The sequence below is a fragment of the Sinocyclocheilus anshuiensis genome, unplaced genomic scaffold, assembly GCF_001515605.1.
Source record: "Sinocyclocheilus anshuiensis isolate Anshui unplaced genomic scaffold, SAMN03320099.WGS_v1.1 scaffold6, whole genome shotgun sequence".
Classification (NCBI taxonomy): domain Eukaryota; kingdom Metazoa; phylum Chordata; class Actinopteri; order Cypriniformes; family Cyprinidae; genus Sinocyclocheilus; species Sinocyclocheilus anshuiensis.
The window spans coordinates 1,296,778-1,306,818 of NW_015547668.1; the positions used below are offsets into that span (position 1 = coordinate 1,296,778).

General features: G+C 34.2%; 1 long non-coding RNA gene across 1 annotated transcript in view; it reads left to right on the forward strand.

The window, feature by feature from the left end:
• The window catches only part of LOC107702691 (uncharacterized), a 26,544-nt gene extending 23,222 nt beyond the window's left edge, over positions 1-3,322 (forward strand). The window contains exon 3 of the long non-coding RNA XR_001635787.1: positions 3,154-3,322. This is a non-coding gene — a long non-coding RNA (uncharacterized LOC107702691). The remainder of the gene's footprint in view (positions 1-3,153) is intronic.
• Positions 3,323-10,041: the final 6,719 nt, after the last annotated feature.

Here is a 10,041-nt window from a genome sequence, read left to right on the forward strand (position 1 = left end):
AAAATAAAAGTTTTTGTTTGCATAATATGTGTGTGTGTACTGTGTATATTTATTATGTATATATATAAATACACACATGCATGTTTATATTTCAGAATTGTTTTTGTTTATATATTAAATATATTTATTTATAATATAAATTATATGAATATAAATATAGACATAGACATTTTCAAAATATGTACTGTATGGGTGTGTATTTATATATACATAATAAATATACACAGAACACACGCATATATTATGTAAATAACAACTGTTATTTTGGATGCGATTAATCGCGATTAATCTTTTGACAGCACTAACATATTTTCCATACTCCTGTGTACACACGAGTGTTACGATCTTATCCATTAAATTTTAAACTATGTTTTTCAAGGTAAAAAGTACAGTGTTTTCCAAATCATGAATTATTCATTTGAAAATATAGTTAACATCTTTAAGTTATTTGAAATTTGAGAAGACTTACTGATCTTGACATCTTGATATCACTGCCTATTTTTAAATGCATCACATTTTATTTCAGTCAAGGTGATTATCGTATCATTTGCATATCGGGCTACATCAGCAAATTAGTTTTATTTGTAACTAATTCAGTGCAGAGTTTCATTGTTTGGTCTAGGTGTTTCTCTGATTTTATTTTGGGCGTGTATTTCTGTGGTATCATTTAGATGTCTACTATATTTCTCTGCAGGAGTCTTCTCCTGTAGCTTTATCTTCAGTATTCTGTCGCAGGCTAATCAATCTCTGCCACATTAGCTCTGAGCTGGATTAATGAAGTCACTGCTGCATTCTATCATTTAGCACCAACCAATAAAGCAAAGAGTGTGTGTCTTTACCTGTCCCACAATGCTCCGGCAATTCTGAATTATTTTATGCACAAGGTTTATTAGTTAATGGAGCTTAATAATTCATGAACGATTAATGGAATTGTACCCAGTAATTAGCATTGTGTTTGAGAAATATGAGTATGCATCTTCATTAAGTATCACAGATAGTCTTTTCATCTTAATTACGGCCTCTCGTTGTCATTTTTCACTTTCTTATTATGCAGTTTTTTGTTTCTAGATACACAAATGGCTAGCCTTGAGAAATGTGCTCATTACGGATAGCTCAGAATCCGAAGCGAAATGCTATTTGAAGGTGTAAGGAAAGACTCTGGAGGACGCTCTGAAATGGGCTCTAGCTGCATGCTTGCAGCAGCACTTAACATGATTAAGAATCAAGCCGCAATTCATATTTTTGGTCTAATATAAATAAATCGTATAATGAAGCCATAAAAGTGCCTCCATTATTTCAGCAGGGGCACGGTATCAGCGAAAGCTCCATTGATTGAAGGATCCTGCCGAGGTATTTAGTGTAAACCTCCAGACTACATTAAAGAGTCTGCGGTCGTCATTGAGAAATGTGATCCTTTGCTCCTGGCAGGTATTTAAGTGAAAAGGAGGTTAAAGTTGGGATTGACTTGGCAAATGTTCAGTTTTGCTCTATTAAGTCTAATACTCAAAGCCACTTGGAGTCATATGTTTGCTGTGGATTAATTAGTTTCTACACAGCAATGCAGTTACCGGTAGCAGCCCCTTACCGTACCGTAGTACAGTGATGGAATCAGATGCTATGGAAATGAATAATAAACATATCCATGCACCTTGTATGAAATACAAAGACTGTCATGGTATTATTATTATTTTTTTTTCCCCTTATAATTTAAACAATGTTGTGAAACCATCATGGGAGCATGTTTTGTTGTTGCCAGTGATGGTGTTAATACACTTACAAAATGGTAACCTAAAACTTTTAACATAAATTAACTGGTTACACTTTACAATAACCTTCCTTAGTTAACTTTAGATAATGCATTTAGTAGCATTAACTAACAATGAACAATACATTTGTTACAATATTTATGAATCTTTGTTAATATTAGTTAATAATTGTTAGTTTATGTTAGCTCAGATTCACTAAGTAACATCGGTAATGAGACCTTACAATAAGGTCCCATTTGTTAATATTAGTTAATGCATTAACCAACATAAACTAACAATGAACAGTATATATTTTTATAGCATTATTAATCTTTGTTAATGTTAGTTAATAAAAATTGTCATGTTCATGTTAGTTCATAGTATATTAACTAATACGAACAGACAACTTTAAATAATGTATTAACGTTTTGAAATTAATATTAACTATGATTAATAAATGATATATACATATTGTTTGTTAACTAATAGTTAATTAAAGGGTTAGTTCACGCAAAAATTACAATTCTGTCATTAATTACTCACCCTCATGTCGTTCTAAACCCGTAAGACCTCCGTTCATCTTCGGAACACAAATTAAGATATTTTTGATGAATTGTGAGAGCTCTCTGACCCTCCCATAGAAATTAATATTAACTATGATTAATAAATGATATATACATATTGTTTATGTTAACTAATAGTTAATTAAAGGGTTAGTTCACGCAAAAATTACAATTCTGTGATTAATTACTCACCCTCATGTCGTTCTAAACCCGTAAGACCTCCGTTCATCTTCGGAACACAAATTAAGATATTTTTGATGAATTGTGAGAGCTCTCTGACCCTCCCATAGACAGCAATGAAACTACCACGTTCAAGGTCCAGAAACTTAGCAAGGAGATCGGTAAAATAATCCATGTGACATCAGGGGTTCAACCGTAATTTTACGAAGCTACGATAATACTTTTTGTACGCAAAGAAAACAAAAATAACGACTTTATTCAACAATGCGTCTCCTCCGCGTCACCTTGGCGCCATTTTGGAAAATATCTACTTAACGTATACAGCGTATGCTATTCTGTGTCAGCTGCGTCACGCGGATACGTCTTCTACGTTGTTTACACTTTGATTTGAACGAAAACAACGTATCCGTGTAACATATACCCAAAACTAATTTATGGGTATATTATAGGTTAAAACAGGTAGAAATAGCTCTTTTAAGGTAACAATTGAAGGTTACCTCTTTTTACACTGTAGTTTTAATTTAATAGCATTATCCATTTGGTAATAATTATAAATGACCTTTTTATTTATTTAAATTTTTTATAAAGCATTTGTTTTTGTGATACTCCATACTGAAAGCAAGTGTCATGCTATTTGCACAATGTAATTGTTGTTTGTAAAACAGGTTTCCAGATCACTCCTGTCTGCCATTGGTCATCAAACATATTAGCCCCACCCCAAATTGATGCCATTGGTTGAGTCAATGTTGCTGTGTTGGGATGTTCAAACTAATGATTTTGACAGCATTAGAGTGTTTATAAAGTTGGTATACAATACAAGTATTTTAAAATAAAAAGTGCACACATTTCATGAGAGTGAATATTTCCTGCACCTGTGGTTGTTTGGTGTGGCTAGTATAGTCAGTCACATCCGCAGTCGGCTCTCTCTTCTCCCCGCCGAGCCTCAAGGGCGTGTGTCATAATAGCCACATCGCTCCTTACGCTGGGATTCATAGGCCCTCTTTTTCCAGTTGTATTATCTTAATTGTCCTGGCAAGTATGTTCGGTGGTTATATTACCAATTTATTGCCCCTCTTGCCACCCCATTAATCCAGCCGTTAAAATACTGTAACCATTGGGTCTGCATAAAGCTGTCCCTGTGTTGCCAGTGGCTGTGTAAATGCCATTGACTGTGTTGGAGAGTTATTTTTTTCTCTCCCTGGCCTAGCTGATTCTCTGCTTTTGCACAATTGGAGCCATTACTCTAGGGCTGACATTTTATCTTCTTTTTGGTTCTGAGCTTTTTATTGGCCACTGTCTCCCTGAGTGCCATTTGTCCCATAGGGCCAAACAATCTCAAACAAGATCTTTTATATTGTAGTTGTTTCTAGACGGCAGTGAAAGTAAATGGAGAGTTTTGCTTAAAGTTAACATGAATACTCTGTGCTCAACCATTTTTCTTCTGTAATCTGATGTATGTCCAAGTTAAACAGGACAGAGAGAACATTTCAGAGAGGACCTGATGTTAACCATCGGCAATTAATTTAATCATGAAAAGGGGTTTTGACAAATGGTTGTAGAGGAGGATTTGAAAAATAAAAGGTCTTGGTGAGGAAAGTCATTTCAGAGGCAGTGCAATAATCCTATTAATTTCATAGGCATGTCCTCTAGAATGTTAGGAGAGTTTGAAATTGTGCTCAGATTTTCAATTTCAATTTTCAATTTCAATTTCAATATAACCACACAATTTTCATCAAATTATTCGAAAGCTATATGCTGTACACATTCATTTCATAGCTCTACATCCTTACCTTATCATACATTTTCTTACATTTGTTTCTAATTGTATTTCTTTTAAGGAAAAGTTTTATTTTAATAAAAAAGACAACTGAAAAACTCTGCTGAACTAAACTGCCCATATATTTAGCTATGGCTTTAGACTTTTTACATAAAACATGTGCCTTTGAAATTTCATGGCATTGCAAGTGTCTAGATAAAATATTGTTTTTGCTATTAATGCATCAATCAGCCAGAAGAAGCTAGCTGACAAGGCCGGGAAAAATGTAAATGGATCGGTTCTCGGTGTGTGTGGCATTAATGGATGTGCGTTCATGGCTCATGTGCTTCAAAGGAAATGCTTGCAGTTATGTCACATGAAGAAATTAGCGCTGGTGCCGTCAGTGCCAGCTCTGTGGTAGAGCTCTGTGTAATGCTAACAGGCTAACGGCATGTCATATGTCAGAGGTTAAAGGTTTAACACTGATCCTGTTACAGACTTTGGCAGCGAGCCTTTATGTGCCACATATGATACTGATGACTAAGAGAGTGCTTGCTAAACGCCTGATCTCCCTCACCTGCTCCTACCAATAAATACTGATGAATAACAGCCATGATATCATATTTGCTGACATTGTTACCTTTAAGAGGATAACACATCATTTTTTTGTGCACTGCAGTATCATTTAATCACTTGGTTCATGCAATCTAGCCTCCAGAGAGATGGACGGACAGCTTTGAATCAAGAAATACATGACATATGTATGTAGTATATATATATGTGTGTGTGTGTGTGTGTGTGTGTGTGTGGCTTCTTTGAAAATTTTAACTTTTAAAATTAATTTGTTACACCGTAGGTCCATTTAAGTGAACTGCAACAAGCAAAAAAGTGGTGAGGAAAATAGATAGATAGACAGATAGATAGATAGATAAATTACTACTTGCAACTTATAAATAACGTCAGTTTATATACACACATGATCCTTCAGAAATTATTTTAACATGCTAACTTGGTGCTCAGTTATTAAGTTGGCTTGAGAAAGCCAACTTACTGAAATGCTATTTAAACTTATTATTATTATTATTATTATTATTATTATTATTATTATTACTTCAAACTATTTCAGACTGAAAACCATCAAACTTAAAACTTTTTTAAACTTCTTAAAGTTTTTAAACTTTTCAAACTTTTTCAAACTTTCTGGTCCGGCTTTCTCAAGCCAACTTAAAGTTTGTCTTGACGAACTTTTTTATCTAGTTATTAATTATCGTTGGTGCTCCATTATTAATAATAGTTCTTATTATTATCAAGGTTAAAAACAGTATTTGTTGCTTAATATTTTTTTTTTTTAATTTTAAGTTACATTTTTAATTTAAGAACAGCATGTATTTGAAATATACATCTTTTACAAACATTATAAATGTCTTTACTGTCACTTGCTGAATAAAATTTCTTTCTTTCTTTCTTTCTTTACTCTTAACCCAAACATTTGAATGTTGAAAAAATAAATATTAAATGAATTAAATGAAGAAACAAAAAGCAGTAAAAGCAGTAAAAAAAACAGTAAAAACGGTTTATGGCACTGATAATAATCAGAAATGTTTATTGAGCAATAAATCAGCATATTAAAATGATTTCTGAAGGATCATGTGACTCTGAAGACTGGAGTAATCCTCGGCTTTGTCATTTCAGAAATAAATTACATTTTAGAATATATTAAAATCAAACACAGTCCTTTTAAATTAATCCAGCCACTATTATATTATATTTCACAAAAAAAAAAAAAAAAAAAAAAAGGTTTACACAGTATGCTTGATCAGATACCATTGCAGCATTAGTGAGCATAATAAATAAATAAAAATTAAAATAAAACAATTAAAAATGTATCTCTTCACTGATGGTTTATGTATGAACTTTCAAAACATGTACCTTGGATTAAAGTGTCTGCCAAATGCATATATGCAAAATAAAAATTTAGTATTGGCCATCATTTGTTAAAATAAAAACAAAAACACATTGTTTAACCTCAAATCCTGATGTTGAAAAAGAAAAATGTCCACAATGTTCTTGAACTATCCGTCTTTGAATCTGAATAAAAAGAAGAGCTGACCTGTTTAATACTAGACTCTTACTGGGCTTATCTATTTTCCATTTTCCACCTTCCATGTTTGTACAGATCCACCTTTTATGTTAATGTAACATTCATTAAATGTAATTGAATTGGAGAGCCAAGAAAAGTGGCATTACCTGCTCTTGAAAACCTAAAGGTCTGTGCGTTTGAGAGGTGCTGTGCTGATTGCCTGAAGACTGTCATGACTGCATTGCCGCTACCAGTCTCTCTGTGTGTGTGTGTGTGTGCATGTGCGTTTGCTTTTATCTCCCCATTTTAGCTGCCTCTCATGGAAAGTCTCGCACACAATAATTGCCTGACCTTTACAGCAGTGGCATTGTCTCATTAAGGCTGATGGATAATGATAGTGCCTCTGTCGAATGTGAACCTCGCTGATAATGAAACAACAGAGTAGCCCCGCCGCTCCATCTGGGGTCGTCAGATCATCGGCAGTCGGGAGGCATGTTCCCCGTCCTCTCCTCTCATACGAGTCCCTCACAAAAGCACACACACACACATACATTCACAGCGCTCGCAGACAAACACTGCAGCTCGCGCTTTTTATTCTCATCATTCCCCTCCATCCCAGAATCCAGTGCTGAAATGATCCGTGGAGGGGTTATCAGAGGAGAGCGCTGTTGGCCGCGATGACTATGACTCCATTCACCGTGTTTGCGAGCTGAAGTAAACAGACAGTGGACACACACGCTCTGTGCTGGAGGGGCCTGTGCTCTAGGGTTGCCCAGGGCAGATTGGAGGGTCGTAGGGTCAGAGGTTTTAGCCCAGGGTGTTACAAAACCAGCAGGGGGTGCTGACACTCTGGGAACCATGTTCAGCTCAACCCCACCTTCTTTTGCTCTTTCCCAATCTCATTCTTTCAACATTCTGCTTGTTGTGTCTGTCCATGATGGTCTGTGTTTGTGCAGTAAGAATAAAAACTGAGCTCTCAGGAAGAGACATGGAAACACTAAAAAAGATAATTTGTTTTTTAGCATTTTTTTTACGCATTTATGCATTTAACAATAAAAATACTAAAAGTATAATGAAAAGATATTATGAAATGCTTGCTGTTTATTTATTTTTTCCTCAAAAAATATGTACAAGAAATACTGCTTTACACATTGAAAGATTTTGTGAATTAAATTCAGAATGGGATTTTGAATGGTAGTTATGATAAAAGACACCACAATAGAAATGCATTGCATGCATGAATAGAATAATTACAATATATTCACAATGCTATTAATTTTAGTATATTAGCAAAGTGCACACAACACTGATTTGATTTTGACAAATAACAACGTTTTTAAATTATTATGACATTATTTTTTAAAATATTTGAAATGAACTACGTAATATATATTATGAGCTGAATCATAAAAAACAATATGTTGTTTATAATAAGCAATATTTTGTTCAGAATTTTACTTATGTTAATTGACCGTTTGTTAGTTTCTGTACACGCTTAAAAAAGCCTGGTCAATTATGAACTAACCCAACCGTTGGGTTACATTTTTAAATAACATTTTTAACCCAAAAGTTGGGTTAGTCCATATTTGACCCAAAGTTGGGTTGAAACAACCCAGCATTTTTTACAGTGTACATAGATTTTTTTTTTTCACATTGATAATAATAAGAAATGTTTCTTGAGCACCAAATCAGCATATTAAAATAATTTCTGAAGAATCATGTGACTGCTGAAAATTCAGCTTTGCCATCACAGTATTGAATTGCATTTTAATATATATTAAAAAAGAAAATTTACTTTAATTTGAAATAAAAGTTTACAACATTACTGTTTTTACTGCATTTCTGAATAAATAAATGCAGCCTTGGTGAGCAAAAGAGACCTCTTGTGAAAATTCTTACACCCAAAATTTTGAATGGTGCTATATGTATTGTTTTATAATTTTTAACCTAACATTAACAAACTCCTTAACTGAAATGATCTGCTTGAAAAAAACGCCACATGGCCAAATGCTTTTTGGGCAACTGCATCTAACTGGTTAAAAACATACAAGGCAAGTATTTGGGTGTATAAGTCACTTCCTTTTTCTTTACTTTGCTAATGCACTTCAGGAATTCCAAGAAGGCTTTAGAGGGGGCCTTGCCATGTTGATATCAGGTAAATCAAACAAGGGTCAAAGGTTAAATCATTCAGTGTGAGTGTGTATACCAACTCGAGATGTGGCCAACCTAAAATTTAACAGCACTTTGCATCTTTAAAAGCTGCTCCTCCCTGAACACAAGGTCACCCCGGGTCAGCAGCAGCCGTAAGACAGTCGTCTATGGAACCTTGTGTTCACAGGCTCCCTTACCTGGTTACCATACAACCTCACAATCAGGTTGAACCCGATCCTGCATCTGAAGAGAGCTGTGAATGTTTCATTTAAAAGAAACCTAAACATAGGACAGGTTTCATTCCAGTTAAAATTAGTTCATGCATCTTATTTAAGAGACATATGTGAAGAGTATCATGTTCAGATGTTACAAACAGAAATGACACCAAAATATCCGCTGCGCTGCATTTCTATCCATCAGTACTAAACTGGTTCCATGGTAGGGACAAACCAATTTAAAAACACACACACCAGAAGATCAATAATCTGGCACAAATGATCCTAAAATGGAGGAAATATTAATGTTACAGATTTGGCTTGATGTAATTTAATCAATTATCTACTCTAATTCAATGTGTATTTCTTAATCTTCTCTAAATCTGCCTCTTATAAGCAGGTGTCACAAAAATCAAAAGCAACACGAAAGGGAAAACTGGTCAGTCTCAGTGGGTCATGGAAAACTCAAACTGGTGCCAAAGAGAGAGATTTTGGAATTTGCCACCACTTCAAAATAGCTCAATAGGAAGACACAAAACATTTTACACACTCAGATCATAAAGAGTTTTTTTAACAGGTTTGATATTATTAGATAGGCCTTGTGCAATCCATCTAACATTCGGGATTCAAAGAAAGAGTGCAACCTGACCTCTTGGCAGTAAATGCAGGTAACCTGAAAGAAAATGACCCGTAACTGTGACTGTAAAATAAACCTTATTTTGTTTACTGTGTGGAGACGTGCTGATATCGCGTTTAGTCTCGTTCTGTATCGCGTATCTTGTCAGTGTCTGCGCTTGCTTGGCCATTTGTTGTGGAAAAAAATAAGGAAAGTGTGTCCAGCTGAATTAATTTAGTATTTTGTTAGACGGGTATAAAAAAAGCTTAGTTTACCACGGCAGCGGTCACGTGACGGCCTCCTCGTGTGAAGACCGAAGAGTGTAAAAAGACCTTCAACTCTACCGTGCGACTCCACCGGGCAGGGACACCGCAAAGGTTAAGTATCGCTTTTTATTTCTCCTTTTTCCTACTACTTGTTTCACTTCTGTTTCAGTTTTTTATAACCATTTCTTACTGTGTGTCAGTAAGTTGTTGTTTTATAGCATGTGTGTTTGGCAGTGTTATTTTTTAGAATTACTGATAAACTACTGTCGTTTGATTTGTATTATTTGTATTTGTTATTTATTTTAATTTTAGTTAAATTATGTCTGAATTTATTCTGTCTGTATAGGTATTTTATTAAGTTTTTAGTTTTATTTAATTTGAGTTATTTTAATACTTCAACAAACTAAATGGAAATGAAATAATATATATATTGAATTTATAAATGTGTATGTATGTATATATATATATA